A 19,016-nucleotide genomic window follows, 5' to 3' on the forward strand; every position below is an offset into this window, starting at 1 on the left:
GCACTATCGCTGCACATTGCGATCACGAAGAGCGGGTAAAATTCAGATAGTTATTTTGTCACAAAAGTGGCACACATTGTCTTACCACTATAATAATTAAGTGTTTAATATGCAATTTGTAATAAGTGCATACCGCGATTTTCTTTTATATCTTTTGAGAAAATAAAGATCTCGCCTCACCACATGCCTTTTGTCGGGCATTAAACAAATTGGACTTTCTAAAGTAAGATAAACATATCTAAATCACAATTTCTGATGGTCATTTCAACGCCATACTTTAGATGATGTTTAAAGAAAGTATTAGAAACTATGGCCTAGTCAACTGACTGAGTTATGGCACTTTGTCATTCGAGTAATACAGTACGTATGTAACACGTATAAGATTTGTTCCTGCAGGCAGTATAAACCAGGGTTGGTAAAAAACATGTTTTAAACGTGTTTTAAACAGTTTAAAACATGCTAAATTGATGTTTTTAATATTTTAAATATGTTTTTTTATAGTACTGTTTAAAACATATTTGAAGCATTAAAAACATATTTAAGAAGAAACATCATATCTTTTCTTTAAAAAGAACATTTATCTTTACCAACTCTGGTATAAACATACAAGAGATAGAGAGAAACAAATCGATAATTTTCGATAAAAATTGAGATTGTACCAACATTACTTTGAAATGCAACCGAGCTTCTTCGAGTTTATCTTCGAACTTCCTCATCGATAAAGTTGTTCAATGTAACCGGAAGTTCTGCTCAACTCCGAGTGCTGTGCTGCAGCGATTTCGACACGGTGCTCATATGCGAGTGAACACAGTCACGTATACGCATGTCCGCTTTAACCCGTTCCTCCGCACGCTCGTTGCACGCGTATCGGCTCGCGTGCACGAGTGTGCTGCATCCGTAAACTAGGCTCCTGGAATTGAAACTAGCAGCGCACATATGGCGCACATGGTACACAGGAGAAGAATACAATGTCGTAGAATTTGATTATTCCGAGCTGCAATTTGAAGTTCGTGTCTCAGAATAATATCACGTCATACTATAGCCATAAAATATTCGCGACAGACGCTGTAGTAATAATCTACGTCATACTATAGCCATAAAATATTCGCGACCAACGCTGTAATAAAAAAAAAAAAACAATTATCTCCATGATATATGACAACTGTATTTCTTATGATTGCTTTTAATTATATAAAAACTGAGAAAGAAAAAAATTCTCGATTTATTATCAATAATCACTGATAATATAATAATTTAGTCGTTGTCCTTAAAAACCTCATACTAATTATATGATAAATTGGATCCCGAGAAAATGAGTTAATTTTCACATATAATATAGCTATAATGTAATTGAACAAAAGAAATTATAGATTGGCTCAATAATAAATAATTTTTGAATTATGGTGTATCAAAGGTGTAAAATTTATGTTCACGAGAACATTTGATGCATCATAGCTCAAAAACTATCTCTTGCTGAGCCCTGTATCTATGATATTTTTTGTCACATCATAAGCTACATTATATGTAAAAACTAACTTATTTTGTCAGAACCCAATTTTTCATGTAATTATGGAAAATTAGCAGGCTTTTTTTATATAAAAAAGAATAATCAGAAAATATATTTCAGTATTAATCGAAATGTTCTCTACTTGAAATAGGTATCTAGAAACAAAAATTTGAGAACGATTATGATATAAGATAAAGAATGTATATAATGAGATTATGCTTATCACTGATATGCTTTAGCATTACAAACAGATTGTAGAAAAGCGAGCTTCAAGAATAGTGACGTTACTAAGATCAGAAGCAAGGCATATTCGTGTATACCTCTGTAACGTGAACGTCCACTGAAAGTTACTTCAATGTAGGGGGGTGTGCTTCGCGAAACGATGGAGGGAGTTAGCCAAGCGTGCTGGAGAACATCCGCTTCCGCAGGATGTACGATTGTCATTTTGCCTTTTCAGGATTCGGCCGCTGAATCCGACATGACAGTCGGCGTGATTTTACACGGAGATTAATTCGTCGTAGTATCGACCGGAGGAAATTAATCCGAGCTTACTCGTGTCGGATAGCGGTGCAAATTGAAAGAGGAAAATCGGAGCAATAAGAGGGACACTCAACTGTACATGTCATTAGTCCAGCTGATTGTTTCGTTCAAGGCTCCTGAGTTACCGAGATGACAATACAAAAAAGTTATATGAAACGAAAACTAACACATACTTTTACATACGTAAAATTAGAGTTACTACACGAAAAAAACGATTTTACTGAAAGATCTAAAATTTTACTGGATACAGATCTGAAAATAATTTTGCTAAATGATCAAAATAATTATGTTAGAAATTAAAAAATAATGAGCAATACTGTAAAAAATGTTTGATATTTTAGGAACCAGTTTTCAACAATATTTTCATATCTGTATCTAATAAAATTTTAGATCTTTCAACAAAATTATTTTTATCGTGTATGTATTATAATCTTCTTTTTCTTTGGATAAATAAAATTGAAATGTAATTTTTTAATAACAAAATTTGTGCGTACATGTATCCATGTGTGCTTGAGAAATTAACACGTAAGAATTCAAAATGGATTAAAAATTGTTATGCAATTTAAATCTTTGTCCTTTTCAGAGGGCAAAACATGAACGATGTGAATTACGTGCAAGAAAATCTTTATCTTGATATCGCGTTGCTTCAGGAATACATGATGCGTACATATTATCGAAGTAATTCTACACGTGAGCTATCTAATCACGTTGGTAACTGGAGCTTCACGTGAGAAAAAAAAGCTACGTAGTTATTTACGCAAATCCACACGCGCTAACCATCATGTGCGGATCTTACGTCACGTGCAGAAATTCTCTCAGCACGCATCAAGCGTTCTTGAAACGTTGAATATTTGCAACTTCTTAAATAGTTTCATATAATTAGCTTATATTATAAAAGGTGGCCAATTTCAACTTTTAAATACAAAACCATTTTTGTATTTAAAAAATTTTACGAAATGGAGAGAGAGAAGAGAGAGAGAGAAAGAGAGAAGAAGAGAGAATATATAGAACCCATGGAATAAACCCATGGAGTAATTTCAGGGAATGATATAGCTCTCGCAAAAAAACTTTTTAAGAAGACTGTATCTTCTGACGCATTTTTAAGATCCTTGTTTGGACCGCCCGCGCCTATGAGGTATGTAATCGATCGCGCGGCAGCATTGTACGTGATGTCTAACAATACTATACATATTCTTTATTTTTAATATAGTATTGTCAGACGTCACGCGCGATCAGACTCGTAGCTTCTTAAAAATGCGTCGGCGGATACAGGTTCTTTAACAAAATTTTTCGATTTTTTTAGGATCTTCCATCCCCTGGAGTTTCCAGAGGTGAAATTTCCTAAATAAAACACCCTGTATTCTTCGTTCTTTTGTTATATATTTTTGTTTTGTCATATATTATTATACTTCTTCATATATCTGTATATGGCAGAGATTTTATTCCATGTATCATATGCACATATCTACATATATTTTACTTACTTTATTTACAAATTTGTATAACTTCTATGACATTTGTACACGTAAACGACGCATCTTCGTGTTCTCTTTCCTTATTAGCGTATCATGTCGCTAGTACAATTTGAAGTTTGCATGCTCATACATCGCGGATCTCTTGCATTGCCTGCGTAAACTCTTTCTCTCTTTCTCCCCCTTCCCTCTCTCTTTGGTAGCACTCTCCATCCCTCTCTTTTCTGTTCCTCTCGCCGATGGCGGTCGAGCATTTATTCGCTTATGTGTGCTGATTATCTTCGCGCTTACACGCGAGAGCGGAATCCGCAGGATGACCATTTAATTTTATTATGAGACGATCATCGGTATGTACTCTCTGTACATGGAATGCAAACGTACGCGAGGCTTCTTTCGACCGTCTTTCGTGCTCCCTCTTTTCACCGTGGACTCGCAAGAGAGTTCTCGCTCCGTAGCTTCGCTCGCCTTGCGGAGGTCGCCTAGTTGCAAAACTTGTTTCGCGGGTCGCGCATTTATCTGCCCAGCGAGGGAAAGAAGGACGGACGAAGGAAACAAAAAGAGAAAAAAAGAAGGGCAGATAAATTAGCTTACTATTCTAGGAACAGTAAGTGTGAACACTGCGTTACAAAATAGACAATTACATTATATATATGTAAATAATAAAAATAATGAAAAAGTTATATCGAGATATAAGGACAGAATAATAATATAATATAAAATATATATTATAAAAACATTAAATTCTCTTTGCATAATCCTATAATAATCAAAGTACATAATTAGAACAATTAATATTATTCCAACACTATAAATACAGGTACAGTTTTTTGTACGAGCCAATCCTGTACGAGCATATACGAACATTTAAGATACCATCGTAGGAAATAAGTAAAAATAATCGACCGGAATAAAAATACATCGAGTGATGCATCGATCTTTCTCTCTGAAGAAACATCGTCATCGTCGCACCGAGAATGGCAAGCCGTTGCAGCCGGTCCTACAGGTGCAAGAATCTTGATTATTACAGCTTCTATTCCGCAGGACTCGACTTAATGAGAATACTTCCCGCATGAATATAATCATATTTGTGACGATGTACGCCGTTCGCACTCCCAACGACGATCACCATTTTCTTTTATATCTTTTGTTCTTTTTTCCGTTAAAATCATTCACGTCCAAGTATCTACGTACGTTTTGACAAAAGAAACGTGCCGCAACGAGACATTTCTGACTAATTCACTAATATAGAAAATAAAAATAAAATATATCAGTTTATTGCCGGAAGTATCGAGCTGTCTTTTATAAATTACAACAATCAAGTTTAGTTCGATCGATGTTTATCAACTAAAAAACGACATAAATTTTTGTACAGAATAATAGTGAGAATTAAAAAAATTGTTAAAAAATTATTAAAAAATAGCAAATGTGAAAAGTTAAATGAGCAATTTAAGTATATTGATTGGAAACATTGCATACGGCAATGATAAAGTATGCCTATTAGACATACTAGTCAAAACATTGCTTATAGTAATGATAAATTCGCGCATTGCCGTTTCAGCACTAAATTAATTATTGCAGTGAAAACCGCCTTTCAGTTCGATTAGAAAACACTTTTTTCCGGATAAGGATCAAGCGGATCGTACGCGTGCGGAAAGATAGGCGCACGAAGGTTCGTGACATGCTCCAACACTTTCGCGCGTACAAATCGAGCCCGACCGGCGTGGGTCGCGTATAATTGACGCGTTCGACCTCCCACGAACGGCAAGGCAGGCAATGCATACGTCTCAACGTGGGAGTCTTGCCGATTTATAATTCGAATAAATCACCCCGGGGTGGGCGTCGAGTTGCAAAAAAGTCGCGACCTCTCGCCCGCAAGACGAGGCTCGGGGAGATAGAGGGGACGATAGAGGCTCATCGATCCTCTGCATGATCCTGACGAGATGCCGCGATCCTCGCACTTCCTGGATCGCCCTCGCTTTATTAATAATCGATCTCTTTCTCTCGGGGGAGGAGAGAGATTGACTGAGGATTTAATTGAGTACGTAATATCGCATGCAGAGTAGATAATACGTTTTTCCAGAGAAAAATATCGATGCAAGAATTCCTATTTCAAATTGTGAAGAAACATTAGACACATTGTGTTGAATTAACTGTAAACTGCTCCTGGTATATTTTCGAGATGCATCGTTTAAGATCATCGACTGAATATATGTATACCGGAACCGACACCGAGACTATTATCGTCGCTTACGAGACAATAATAAACATGGCGAAACAATGAACGAGACCCGATTATTAAGACAAGATAGTATCTAGCGACGAAGCAATTTGCAGATGCAGCCTAATTGTCCTGTACTATCTCACGATTGACATCAAAGATCCGATAAGCCATTTTGACTGACAATGAGAACAGGAACGTATACTCCTTCACTTTTCTTACCTTCACTTATCTTTTATACAATCAGCGGAAATTTCTTTCACTATTATCAAGAGAGGAGAGATATTCATTTATTATTTGAACGTGACATCTAAAATTGTTAAGGAGTTACTAAATTATACAACATTTAGCTTTGTGCACACCGTTCGTTTTGAATGCGGGTTCTCTTACGAGCGAAAGAAATTTCTAATAGTTTTAGATACTGTGTCAGATAAGATTGTTTCCTTATACTTGTGATTGCTTTTTCATGCTCACGGCCATTGCACTTTGTATCTCTAATTTTGTATCTAAATTTGAATGGGCGGAAGTTATTTCATCTTTTCTTTCTTTACATTCTCTTATTTAATTCATTTGGAAAATTGATGCTAATTATATTTTCTATTTTAATGAAAAAAAGAGTCTATATCAGTAGTTCAATCAGCAATTTATTTATACGTCGAAGAAAACAACAAAAGAAATGTGTTGTGTAACGCGTGTTAAAGAATTTTAATATTCAAATCGAAGCAAATTAATTTAATTGAGGATTTCCCGACTATGCGCATGCTTATCGGCAATTACAAAATGGAAATTTCATCCAATTGGGTCAAAATTAACACTTTCGCGTAGACAAATGATCACCAATTAAATCTCGAGGAAATATAGCATGTAGTCGGCACTTCCGTACCGGATGTAAAAATCCTGATCGGAGCCAGGCCGGAGCGAATCTGACTTGTCGATTGTTCCAGGCCAACGAGGTAATAAAAACTCACCGTTAGACAAGTCGAGTTCGCGCCGGTTCTCAATTAAATGCAGCCTCGTAATTCCGCCTGCTATTAAAAGGAGGACAGCTGATACAATGGCGCGAACGGAGTCGCCGGCCGGCAAAGGAAAGAAGAAACGTGTTCGATCACGTTAGTTCCGAGTGTCTCGCGCATCTTCTTTATCCGCGACGTTCTCGCGATTATCTGAATTGATAAAAAAGAGAAAAAAATCTGGAGAAAGCAAATACTTTTCGCGAAAGATAACGTCGAAATACTGCGAACGTACCGCGAATCACACGAGCGGCAATATAATTATTAAGCCACGTTTCCGAGCAAGCAAATCCCTTTAACGCGGAAAAGAAAGCAGCCGTGATCTTCCCGGCAAAAAGTAAGAGCGACAGGAGGCACGAAGAATGTTTTTTCACGACCGCGCGCATCGCATCGTTGCGAGAGAGGAAAGAGAGAGAGAGATAGGTACTTGCGTAATTCGTCATGCTACATTTGTTTCGCCTGTCAGACATCGACTTCCTCGGACCATCACCATCGAGCATGCCCGTATGCGTGCTCGGAGTCATAATATTGTAAAATTACGCTGGGTGTCACGTAAAAAGTAGAAATCGGTAGCAGCGCAGCGGTCCGCGAGTTCTTTAATGAGCATGAAAACGACTTTATTCTATGGTGGAAGTTCAAATGAAGATAGTTATCTCCGTGGAACTCTTCTGAGTCCTCGAGAAACTAATCTCGACAATCTTGGATCAGCTGATGCGGCTTGTCGATTAGTTTCGCGAAAAACTTTTCGCAGTAGAAAATTAGTGTCATTATTCATAACTCATGCGGTTTTATTTTTGTCCTATGTACGAACGAGAAGTGATGCAAGGAAACATAATAAGCTGTTTAACTCTTTTATTATGCGACAGATGTTTTATATATCGCTTCTACGTAATAAAAAATTGACAATTCTGCTTTACGGAGTTTTCAGGAAAATGAGTGGCACACATCTTTATTATTCTGAGTCGCGCTTAACGATGGAAATCACGCGTCGAAACTTCTAATCATCTGATGATTACCTACAACATACGACAACGATCATTCGCATGATCATTGATGCAGCTGGATTTTACTTTTTTGATTTTATGGTTTATTGTTTCTTCCATCAATACTCGCACGTATACTTGGACACCAATATGTGAAACCAGTTGTAATTATTCTTTATTCTTTCAATATACCGGAAGAATATTTTGTTAAATTACAATACATATTGTTAAGATATTTGTCAGAAATAAAAATTTTTTAAAAGATAAACATGTGTATTTTTTTATTTATTTAATCGTAGCTTTTAAAATGTTTGATGTATTTGTTATAATTGTATTATGAAATTTTAAAGACAAAAACAAACAATATATCAAAATTATTAATATTACGCTATTATACAAGGAATTTAAACTTGTTAATGTCTCTTAATTCATTTTATTCACATGTAACGGAAATATTGATCACAATGTTATTCATGTATACCGTTCGTTTCATGAAGCTCGCAATCAAACAGTCAATTCAATTAAGGAGCAGAACATTCATTGCCCAAGGACAAATGGGAATTGGCGATTCAAAATTCGACTCCCAAAGTCTGACTTGCCCTCCTTTAGAGACCGGTCCTCGCACACACACGCGTATATTCGTGTTATCCTTCGTTCTATGAAGGTATACGCGGGTATGCGAAACCTTATGTAAGCCAGTGTGTCGCAGACCCCGGCTGATAATTCCCCAACATTACATCGGTTGCACGAATAAAAAGATAAAGAAAAAGAGTAATTGGCTCCATATGCTTGACTTATACTAATGGTTGTGCGTTCTCATTATTGATGTCTTTCAGTTATATTCTAGAAATTCTCGTTACTTATATACCAAAGAATCTTTAATTCGGTTTTTAATATCATATTATCAAAAACTCGCTAATGTGAATTCTTTCTCCGGCATGTCGTTAGCATATCAAATGCATTCTGCCCAGCGATTTTTTTCCAACGCTTTCTATAATTAACTTTTGGCCAACTATAGGTGCGACATACCTCAGCAACATGTAAACGTCTATAACTTTTTAAAAAATACTGCGCGCAAGTTGCCGTTTTGTGTAGCTGGAGCTACAATATTATCACATGGAAAGAGCGATTATTTTGCTGAAGTATCTAAAAATTTAGCTAGATATAGATAAAAAATAATTTTGTAGGAAAATAATTACGTCAAAGCAATTACTACATATTAACAGAAATTTCAAGTATGATGAGCAACTGCACAAAGTTTTTACATTCTAGCAACTAGTTTGAACGTCCTATATGATTATTTTGATGGATCAACAAAATTATTTTCAGATCTGTATTTGACTAAATTTTTCGATGCTTCAGCAAAATTTTCCTTTCTGTGCAGTTCTACTGAATTAGTATCTATCTATACTATAGCATGGGGTATGAAATACCTCAGACAGTTCGTCATGTTGATTTTTGGTTTGCGAAAGGTTAAAGTGAGTGCGTAAGTTCGCTCCCTAAAGGAAAGAAGAAATAGAGAACAAGAAAGTGTTGTTAAAGACGACAAACCCAATTTAGATCGCTACTACAAGCACCGTTGAAAGTCGTGCTCGCTCATTGGGATAACATTGTTGCACTCGACGCGGAACGTGCGGCGATTATTACATAAAGGCAGAGATACGGTATCCATTATCATATTCACCGGTTGAGTGAAGAATAATATCTTATTGCCCCGACAGTTCAACAACATCCTCGTGCTGAGAGTTCATCGGCGTCCGTGGTGCTCCGCGAGCGATAGAAACTTCAAAAGCTACGCCTGACTCAACCGCGTGTGGCCGTTGCAAAACCGGCACACAAACGATTTCACCGCAACGTAGCAACGGAGTCCTCGGAAATTTCTCAGCTATTATCGTTAACTGTTGGAGCTATCAAGAGCAAACATTGCATGCATCATAACACTAAATTTTTTCTCGAGATAATTATCATCTTCGGTGTAAAATACCTTCGTAATTACACTTTCTTCAACATTTTTATTGAAAAAAAATTAATTTTAAAAGTCAATTTAATTTGTTTGAACATATGTATCCTTGACGTTTTTCAATAAACTCTGAGACTTTTATATTTAATTTTATATTCAATAATATATAATTTCTGTTTATATCTTCCGTGTATATTTTACTTTTCCGTATTTCCACTTATCTTCTCGTGTATCTCGCGAGATATAGCCTGATAACCGGCTTCGCATATTGTGCACGAAAACATGGCAATCTCACTCCAAATCACACATCTCATTCCAAACACAAATTCAGGCTTAACTTTGTTAAGGATATCCGCCTTGCGGAGAAAGCGGTCTCGGATGAATATACCATCCATTATTTCGACTCGGTTAGATAACTTTGTTTTTCTAAAATTACTCCGAATTAAATGCGGAAGTTATTTTTTACTGGAAAACGGAGAAATTCACTGTGAGCATGATTTTGAAGCCACGTGCAAGACTGACGCATGGACGGGCGTCGGCAGAAACTCTTAAGTACGTGAGTCACATGCATTATTTTCTTTTATATATACGCCGTCCTTATCGCCGCGTGTAATCTCCAATACATCGTTTAATCGACCAGCCAGCTCGTTAAACGCACGAGAAACGATGAGCCGAGTTTTTCCTCATCCTGGATCGCGCAACCACGACCTCTGACTCTCCATTTCATCGTTTGCATAATACATATGCATACGCCAACACTGGTCGCACTATCCGCGAGTCCAAGAGATGTCCGGCTCGAGAAACATTGCCGCCTCGTTCAAAAGCTTCAAAAGAATAAAAAGGAAAAATACGAGCCAGAATAACTCCTTGCAGCTTGGACCTTAATAAGAATTTTTACAGAATATGAATAGTCATATAAAAGTCATATAAAAGTCATATAAAAGAAAAAAATTTGCTAAAAATAATTAATTTCGACTTTTTCGAGATGCAACAAATGAAAGTTAGGTATGTTAGCTTTATTAGCATTAAAGTAATTATTAAAAAGTATTATCATTAAAAAACTTATCATGTCAAAAAAACATATTGACATATTGCATTTAAAACAATTCATCATGCTTTTAGCTCCATATGTACCATCTCGTTTTTCTCTGCATGCAGAGAGGCTACTAACATTGCAAAAATATGCAAATCGATAAAACTATCGACATGTCCAAAGGGAAAAGCGTGCACGTCGCAATTTCACCGGCGAATGCGTAGAACGTTAATAAATTATCCGCATTATGCAAATTCACCGTTCCGCACCTGGCGTACCTCGAGGAATGCTTTACGCCGTGAAATGCAGCACCGAGAATTCTTGTATTTCTGAAAATGACGAGGCAGACAGTAAAGCTAAGTGAACGGTTGCGAAATTTAAGATGTGTTCGCATCACATCACGATTATATTTGCAGATTTATAGAAATCGCAACACTGTCGAATTCTTCAGTTTTTTATGAGATGAATCGATGCTAATGTATTTGCATTAAAATAATAATAAAATAGTTGCAACAATCTTTCTATATTATGATAAACATTTAAATGTTCCAGCATTTTTTATAATACATTACTAAATAATATTGTAAAAAATGTTTTATCAATAAAATTAGGTAAGTATCAATCAATAAAATTTCTTCATCAATAGTCATTTTTTCTATCATTAAAATATAAAAGGCTTGAAAATTACACGTATTTATATTGTATAGTATAAATATATATATAAGAAATTTATACTATAAGTTACATATTTGAGTAATTGCTGCTGATTAGCGAACTTTCCGATCTTACGTACCTATATATATGTTTTTATATTTATGATTGTATTTACTACAATATTTTTCAGTTAAAGTTTAAATAATTTCTTTTAAAAGAAGTCCTGGATTGAACTGAATAGCTTAATATTTACAGAAGATAAGATTTTTTTAAAGACACTGGTACATAATACATATTCTTTTACGCTTTTATACATCTACTTGTACATATTTAGTAAATATCTACAAATTTTGGTGGACTAAGTGTTTATTAGTTTTTATGTTACGTAAACATGTTATGTTATGTTATGTAAAAGAAATAATGTGTCAGAGGTTAATGTAATTGCAGCCTTTCAACTTAACCGAAACAAAAAATTCAAATGGATTTTTAATTATTACGAGTATGGCTGTAGTCTAAACTAAGATAAATAAAAAATATTACAAATTGTTAAGATAGCGCATTAACTGTTATTGTTAAAAGTATCAATTTTTCAACAAAATTTTTTAATTTGACATCTATGAAAAAATATTTAATATATAGAAACAGCAATAATTCTAGTTTTTGTGGTAAAGAAACATGTACCTATTTTTTTTTTGTATATACGCAAAAGTTAAAATTAATGATTCAATAATTTCTAAGAAATCATATCAACCGACTCGAAAAATGGTTTCGAGAAGAACGCGTTTAAAATGTCGAATACAGTTGCAATATAAAAATAAAAGTTTATCTCTAATCGACGATACAATACAAACCCTGCTCTAACTCAAAATACTCATATTTTTTACTTTTTCTCCAGTCTACGCTTGATAACAGTTGCCTTTGAATTGACAGCGTTAAACACAAAAGTGTGCTACAACTTAAAAATATCTATTCTTTTTTTTTACTAATATCGACAAAATTCCTTTTAGGAATTTATTTTTTAGATTCTAAATATTAAAAAAAATTGTAAAAAAGGAAATGTTAATTTTTTTTAATTTTAAACTAGAACCCTCTTAAGGCATATTCATTAAATTCCCATTCGAGTATCCTATAAAGTATCAGTTTATCCTTATTTAATGTACCTACGGTGAACAAGAATAAAATAATGCCTGGATGGTATTTGGAAAATCTGAACATCTGAAAATAGCCTTCAAGAATTTAATACAAGAAGTAGTAAAAATCTTGAGAAATTATTATTGATGTCAAGGACATGGGCGATTTGAGCTAGTTTGTACGAAAATTTAGTCTTCTGGGGATTAGCACGAATATGTGACGGCTAATTGCACATAAGAAATCGCATACGGATGCGTAACGTCGTGACACAACAATCGGCCACCCACGTTCCGCGGTAATATCGTGGTTGACCGATTAACGAGCCGTGTCGCACGAGATCCGCCGTTAATTGCGTCCTAACAGTATCGCAAAATCACCGATCGGTATCAATCACACTCCAATACCCCGGCGCGGATCGTGGCGTACTTCCACGACTGCGGCATACGTGCCCGCGCGAAAGGCGTCTCTAAGCGCATTGCGGATTTAATTGGAAACGCATACAACGGAGAATGTAACGGTGCGCGAGTTACATTCTCTAATTAGATTAATCAGAATTTATCATTAAAGACCGAGTAAGACAGAAATGCCGTGAGAGCGAGTTCATGGTTGTTTAATGATGGATTGCGGTTAACTGATGGTTTAACACGTGACATATCACGCTGCCAACAATTTTGCAATTCGCGATTAAAAAGCAGTAAGCCGTACATTATCTACAAAGTTTCAATGTTGCGATCATATAGTGTAGATTCTTCTTGATTAGTATAAAATAAATTCAGTTTAATTACATGAGAACTTATTAATTATGATCATGTACCCGACATTAATTAAATTCAAATAACAATATCCATGGCACTAGCGACCTATAGACCTTTATAATTCTACATCTTGAAAATTTATTAAAATGCAATACGTAATATTGAGGATATACATATTAAATTAGAGACAATTGCACAAGATTAACGACGCTTACATGGCTTTACAGGCTGTTGCAAACGAGTGAAAGTTATTAATAGCGCGTTACAGATAAATTTAGCTTTCAACAAAGTTCCCGCTTGGTGCGTTTACGAACGATGGAAACACAGCGAAGAATCGATCTATAGTCAATCGATTTACCGCATGAAATCGAATGCCATGGAATGCGAGTGGAAAAAAAGTGAGAGGGCTGGGAAGACACGTCGCCGGTACGATTCTTTGCGGTATGGTTCGTTGCTCGTGTAACCTTGCGTCTTGTGCCAGGAAGGCCTAGAGACCGGTGATTTATTTTTGAACACGTGCGGTAAGTTAACAATTCACGGCCTTGTATCGCATACACGTCGCCTCTAGGTTCCTTCTAAAAAGGTCTTCGAATTCCGATCGACGACCAAGCGCACGAGATCACGAGAACGCATCTAGCATCTCGCAAAATGATATCCAACACTTTATATTTGTCAGAGACAAGATATCTATTACAAAATTTTATTTGGCGAAAGAAAAGTCATCAGAATCATTGTCGTCAGTTTACGACTTCGTGGCATTATGCCCATTGTCATAAATATTTTTGTTTCTTCGAATGCTACCATATAAAAAAAATATTTACGAAGTTGAAAATTGTATTTGATTGAAGAAATATATTCTGAATAGTTTGTAGCAAATTGTGAGATATTGTGATTCGTATTCTTAGAAGATATTTAATTCTAAATATAAAAAAACATGTCTTAACACATTTCCTGCTAGCATTGAACACGTGCCATTCTTATATTAAACAAATAAAATTTTTAGCAATATCTCACATTATATTAAAATCAACTAAATAATTTGTTCCGATTTCGATTTATTTTGATAATTTATATAAATGATTTCATTATCAAACGTATTTAAAAGTATATTTTATTTTTATTTAATTTATTATATATTTGAAAACATATTTTATTAAAATCGAGCTGTCAGGTCGATACAGAGCAGAGTTTCAAGTACTCGTATATTGCGTATGTATTTAGAAGTGTGTGTATAAGACTTATATAGCAGGTAATAAAAATATAAGGAAGGAATTGCGAAATGTTCGCAACATAGGATGATCACTAGTTACGAGTCATCTATAAAATTCCATCATGCTGGTTAGAAGGCACGTAAGGTGTCGATACGTTAGGCTTCAGGAATGCGTGAATTGCGTGTGGATCTAGCATTAACCGCTATTTCATGCGAGAGCGGAAAATATATCCTAGTTGAGATCGGTCAATCGCTGATCGCCGTTGACACGCATTCGAGATAGATCGTCAATAGATCGCCAGCAATCGAGCCTTGATCTTGTCCGACGACAGAACCAGTTCCGCTGAATGGCAGACTGACGTATAATGGTGCTAAACGAACTTCCGCGTTCAATGCAGATTATAGATACTGCAAGAACGGCCGTTCAATCATCTCAAAATGGATATTTAAAAGACAGTGAAGTGCTAGCTACACACCAGAGAAAAAGAAAAGGTACGATTGATAGATGCAATACTGTGAGAGAAAAGTGCTTGGTATATTTGTGACTATAATTGCATGGGAAAATGACTATGATTGGAAGCTCAATTTTGATAATTATTACAGCTATAATGTTAGTAATAATAATTACACTTACAGTTCTACCAAAAAAATATATAATTGACATCGAAAATGACTAAATTATGGTAATACTTAAATTAATTGGTAATTGCAACCATTTTTTCTCTCAATGAACAGCCGTTGAATCTAAAAAGAGGAAAGCATCAAGAAAAATCAACTACAAAATTAAAAAGTGCAATTAATTTCATCCAATGTAGCAATTAAGCTATGAACTTTGTACGAGGTACATGCGATTCAAAAAGTTGTTCTTTCCGATCCGGATTTTATATTCGCGGGTCAACAGTGCGCCTTGACCTCCGCGGTTTAATTAGAAATTATTGCACGCGGCTCGCGTGCAATATACGTGCGATTAATAATCCGCGTGACGTTCCACCTTAGCGTAGCTGCGTTGAGCCGGCGGTATTATTCAATTTGGTCACAATTCACGAGTACGTTGCTATCGGTATAGGGTCGCGCTACTAATCGTAAGATCGAAAGCGTTTCGAGACACCGCCGACCTTACACGCGCGAGGCCTGTTCACCGTTATTAACCGCGATTTATCGGCTTGCCGGCTTTTCGACTCGCCGGTCGTGAACGCGCATTCCGCATTTGCTGCCGGTTATCGTCGAACGATAAATCCACTCGTATCGCAACACGGCGCGTCATGGCAATGCGAGTGAATTAGTAGTATAGTTCGCGCCGTGTGCAGATCCGAGGGCTTTCGTTAATGCGAAACCGCTGGTCTGGTTCGCCGCTCGCGGAGATCGCTCGACATTCACCTGCGTTCTTTAGAACTCCGAGAAACGACGCAAAACGAATAAAGGCCAATGGTCCACGGATCTACTCTCTTGTGGAAAAAGAGATTTTTTTTCCTTCTGCGATTTTACCGTTGAAATCAAGGCTGCTGGACGATAGAGCGTGAAGGAGCAGTTTTTCGAAAAAAAAAAAAAAAAAAAAAAAAAAAAAAAAAAAAAAAAAAAACTCGCGTGATTTTTTCTCGGTAACTATGATTTTTCGAAAAGTATAATACACTTTTTGTGTATTGCACGGTCACAAGTGAGATGCGAATTAAGATCAAGAATTCATTTAATATCCATAAATTAAAATTGTGGATAACCTTGAACGCGCAATGACTTCCGTAATGATCTGTATAATACTCGCAAGAATGATTTGCTAAAAGTAGCTTCTGAAAAACAAGTCGCAAGAAAACAGGACGCACGACACATTGGATGAACGTATAGTTAACACGCTGACACACATATTATTGCTGAAGCTTCATATTTCAAGAAGGAACTTGTCACGGAGCCGATCCGAGTTACATTGGGTTCGACAAGCGGAGTTGGAGACATTTTATATGATCGAAATATTACGAAATGCTTCGCTGGCTTCGATGTACTGTGATATCAGAAAATTCTTCGGAAAATTCCACCTAGAACTAATACGCATATCGACATCTGGTAGATCTGCTTCGTGTTGATAGTATATCGGCGAGTACATATAAAATCGATTTACAGTAGAGAAAGATAATAAAACTAAACTCGTGATGAAGCGCAAACTTTTACGAGCAAAAGATCGGAGAAAGAGAGATCTACGTTTCTATAAAGCAGTGAAAACATAGAGACGTTCATGTAGAATGTGGAGCATCAAATTAGCATGTTTGCTTCTTCCATGAATTCATCGATAAAATATGATATTTTTAGAAAGATATATTATTTATTGTAACAAATATTTAATATGAAAAATCATATTCTGACAAAACATAGAATTTTAAAAGGCGTAGTAAACAATAAAAAGCATTTTTTTATTCTATTTCAGATGTTACACATTGAGAAAAATGGTTTGATTGTATCAATAAGACGTATATGGTTAAATGCATTTTGGTTAAATCTAGCAGAATTTCTGGTTATTATAACAGGACTCGAGATTTTATAACTAGACCGTTTGGTAGATTATACTATAAGGATTTGTATATATTAATATTTTCCAGTTGGATCTACAAAACATCTAGTTATATTCACTAGACATATGCAACATTACCAGAATTCTGGTTAACGTACCCTGGCAGTTTTATTATCGTGTAAGTTGGCGCAAGTTGGCGCCAGTCGAGCGAATGCGTATATTCTTTCTATTGTTTTGTATCGCGGCATAAGCCTTGTGTCTACGATGCTAGAACTCGATCCGAGTTCTTGGATCGTGAAATGTGTAGCCAATCAGCTTACAGTTTTTACGGAAAACCGGCAAGTTCTAGCATCGTGGACACAAAGCTGTACCGCATACATCGTGCATCGTGATCGAGTCGAGCGTCGAGCGTATAATAGTATATCGTGTTATCTTGTACTTACTGAAGTGAAGTCAGTGAAGTCTTCTAGTGAAACACGAAGTGACACAATTATTACTGCAAGATGGACAAACTAAGTCGTATTGTGACCTATCTGAACAGGTTAGAAAGAAGAAAAAGTGGAACGAAGTTATTATGTAGCTGACTGACGAGAAAACATCTCCTCTTCTTCGAAGAAATTCTGGTAGATTCAATGGGTAGGCATTATTTGATCAACAAGAAATTCTGGTACAGTTTACGGGAAAAATTTATTCGATCAACAAGAAATGTTGATTGAGGTCACAAAACCAATTGTTTGATCAACAAGAAGGAATTAATCAAATTCATCCGGTAATTCTTACAAGAATTCTGATTTATCCGTTTTTGAACAGACAAACTAGTTGAATCTACCAGATTTCCAAATAATCCAACTAAACTCTTTTTTCAGTGCAACATTAATTTTAAAATTGGGGATCCAAATAATTATATATATTTCTCTCTTCATCTAAAATATTTATAATATTAAAAATTGAATAATCATGAATATTTATGGAGTAAAAAGTCGACATGAGATATATCAGGAATGTGTAACAAATATGTAAGTTTTATCTTGTAATACTTAACAGAACGTCAATTAGTGGATGTCTGTGGTTAGCAACAACTACATTTTTAGAACACACTGTAATCGAGAATCACTGAAATCAGTTGCATATGATGTAGCAATAATTTCCATTAAAGTAATGGTCATCCATTACATAGAGAAAGTACACTTAACCATCGCGGTTGTAGCGACTCGCACGCGTGCAAAAAATAAATTAAATGAAATTTAACACATGACCGTATGTATGTAACTAGGAGTATCCCATAAAAGTGGCGTAATTTTATTCAAAGCGCTTGAAAGGCCTACTTCTACTTTCTTCTCCACCGTGCGACGACACTCAACGAAAAGAGATTTAATTATAGCGATCTCGAGTCTCAATTTCACAAGCGGAAATTTCTTAATCGTAGCAAAAAAAGAACGAGATTCTGCGTCAGACATGTACTCGATAAGCTTTATACTTTAATAAAATTAAAATTGCGTATGTTCAAGGACTTCAAGGCGCCAAAAAAACTTTCGAATTAATTGCTACATAAAAGTCAAATTTTTCACGAATGTCTTTTTTAATTTACATCAGACAAAAACGGTATAAAAAATAGTACAATGTAATTCCTCTCATAGAAAGTAAGTAGAAACGTAAGTTTTTTTAAAAAGCAATTAAATTTTATGTACGTAGAATTCACTTTTTCTCTATTACTATCAATATATTAATTATATTTAATATGTTTTCATTGTAAATGTTTTTTTCTACAAATATTCCTATAGCTCGATAAATAATAAGACAAAAGTAAAAACATTTTAGAAAATCATTTGCTTATAACATATAATTTACTGTCTATAAAAATTTTCTACACAGATTGGCATGAATTAATATGGCAAATTATACCTGTTGTGCTCCCATGTTTATACAAGTATACATATCGCAAATTTATTACTGATAAATGTATAACGCGTTCAGCTCTTAACGCATCGCTACATGGGAGGTCGTCGATAACGAACTTTCGAAGAAAATCAAACATGTTTCATGCCA

The 19,016-nt window shown here is 35.4% G+C and overlaps 1 protein-coding gene across 2 annotated transcripts in view; it reads right to left on the minus strand.

Moving 5' to 3' along the window:
- The window catches only part of jvl (javelin-like), a 70,188-nt gene that overhangs the window by 36,662 nt on the left and 14,510 nt on the right, over positions 1-19,016 (minus strand). The window lies entirely within an intron of this gene.

Source organism: Mycetomoellerius zeteki, unplaced genomic scaffold (assembly GCF_001594055.1).
Source record: "Mycetomoellerius zeteki isolate Tzet28-1 unplaced genomic scaffold, Tzet1.0 scaffold149, whole genome shotgun sequence".
NCBI classification, from domain to species: Eukaryota; Metazoa; Arthropoda; class Insecta; order Hymenoptera; family Formicidae; genus Mycetomoellerius; species Mycetomoellerius zeteki.